Genomic DNA, 2,073 nt, shown 5'->3' with positions numbered 1-2,073 from the left:
ATATATATATATATGTATATCACTTTGATGACTAAGATGCATCAGATCCAAGCCATGGTCTTTCCTGTGGCCTCATATGTATGTGATAGTTGGATACTGAAAATGGAAAACAGAAGAAATGATGTGTTCAAATTGTGATGCTGGCAAAAAATATGAATATATAGTGAACTGGTAAAAGAACATACAAATCGGTCTTGGAAGAAATACAACCAGAACGTTTCTAAGAAGTAAGGATGACAAGACTTCTTCAATTGGACACATCATTAAGAAAAACCAATCACTCGAAAATTATACCATGTTTGGTAAAGTCAAGGACCAGCAAAATCAAAGGGAACTCTCAGTGAGATGGGGTGACAAAATGGATTCAAACATCCAATAATCAGGAAGAAGACACAGAACTGCCTACGGTTGTCATGAGTTACAACCAACTTGATATCATCCAACGACAGCAAGCGCAACAATGTGCCAGACACACTTTAATTCATTGAACACTCACAGGACATAGGAGTTAAGTTACTCTTTTATCTACATGTTATGGATGAAGAAACTCAGGCATAGCAAGGCTATGCAATTTGCCTAGAGTCACACAGTTAGTGAGTATTACGAAGCTGGAACTCAAAATTGGCTGCCTAGCTTCAGAATCATTTCTTGATTTATGATTCTATTGCTGCTGGCACATTCTCTCTTCTGCCTCTTGTCCCTACCTCTTTCACTGTATCAGTTGTTTTGTGCAGACTTGGTACCACTTTTACATAAGCCATCTCTTCCTTGCACACTACCCAGAAAATGATTAGAAAAGCTTTCTTATATGTGCATAGTTTAATTTTTACAAAGATTCATGTTATGTGCCACCGAGTTGATTCCGACTCATAGCAACCCTTCCAAAGAGTGGCTAGTGGGTTTGAACCACCAACCTTTTGTTTAACAGTCCAGTGCTTACCCTACAGTGTCATACTAGAAGTCTATGTGGACCCTGTATAGGGTTTCTGAGGAGTGGCTGGTGAGTTTGAACCACTGACCTTGTAGTTAACAGTCCAGTGTTTATCGTACAGTGTCACACCAGAACTCCTTAAGACTTATTGTTTTTGCTGTTGTTGCTAAGGGCCATTGAGTCCGTTCTAATCATAGTGACCCTGTATAAGGTTTCAGAGGCTTTTAAGTCTTCAGGGGAGCAAAAGCCTTATCTTTCTCCTGCTGAGTAGCCGTTGGGTTTGAACTGTGGACCTTGTGATTTCCAGTCCAGTGCTTATTGTATGGAGTCACCGAGTTCTTCTTAAGACTTGTTATTGTTATTGCTAAGTGTCGTTGAGTTGGTTCCAATCCATAGCGACCCTGACTAGGATTTCCTAGGAGCATTTGGTGAGCTTGAACTGCCGACCTTGCGAATCAAACCAACTTTGCAGTCCAGCCTATTAAACCACAGCGCCACAAGGACTTCTTTTTAAGACTAGGAGAGTCTAAGATAGACAATTAGACTCAAACTAATATCTAAATAAGATCCAAATGAAAGAAAGGAGTTGCAGTGCAATTGTTCTAAAACCAGAGTGATTATTTGTGGAAGGCAGCCCCCACATTCAGTTGGCTTTTCAAGTAGTAATCTTACACAGCATCACCTCATTCCGTCACCCGGTTGGCTTCTGCAAGTTGACTTATCCATGAGAGTTTTACAGTTAAGATTTTTATAAAGCTTTCATGATATAAGTGGGAATTTTATCACTTCTATGCTACAATTATTGTACCCACCTGTATTGGATCAAAAGGAGCCCTGATTACACAGTGGGTTCAGTGTTGGACTGCTATCCACAAGGTCAGTAGTTCAAACCTACCAGTCACTGTACAATGGGGAAAGATGGGAATGTCTGCTCCCGTAAAGATTTGCAGTCTTGGAAACTATAGGGAGCAGTGCCACTCAGACCTGTAGGGGCACTCAGAATCAACTCAACTACTGTAGAGGTGGTGGTGGGTCTAGGTAGAATAGTGTCCCTCCAAAATTCATGTCCAGCTGCACACTGTGAATGTGGCCTTATTTGGAAATAGGGTCTTTGCAGATGTAATCAAATTAAGATGAGGTCA

General features: G+C 40.7%; 1 protein-coding gene across 1 annotated transcript in view; it reads right to left on the bottom strand.

Moving 5' to 3' along the window:
* The window catches only part of ATP6AP1L (ATPase, H+ transporting, lysosomal accessory protein 1-like), a 39,932-nt gene that overhangs the window by 1,126 nt on the left and 36,733 nt on the right, over positions 1 to 2,073 (bottom strand). The gene's annotated exons all lie outside the window — the stretch shown is intronic.

Source organism: Chrysochloris asiatica, unplaced genomic scaffold, assembly GCF_000296735.1.
Source record: "Chrysochloris asiatica unplaced genomic scaffold, ChrAsi1.0 scaffold00145, whole genome shotgun sequence".
Classification (NCBI taxonomy): Eukaryota; Metazoa; Chordata; class Mammalia; order Afrosoricida; family Chrysochloridae; genus Chrysochloris; species Chrysochloris asiatica.
This window is presented reverse-complemented; position numbering and strand designations above follow the sequence as displayed.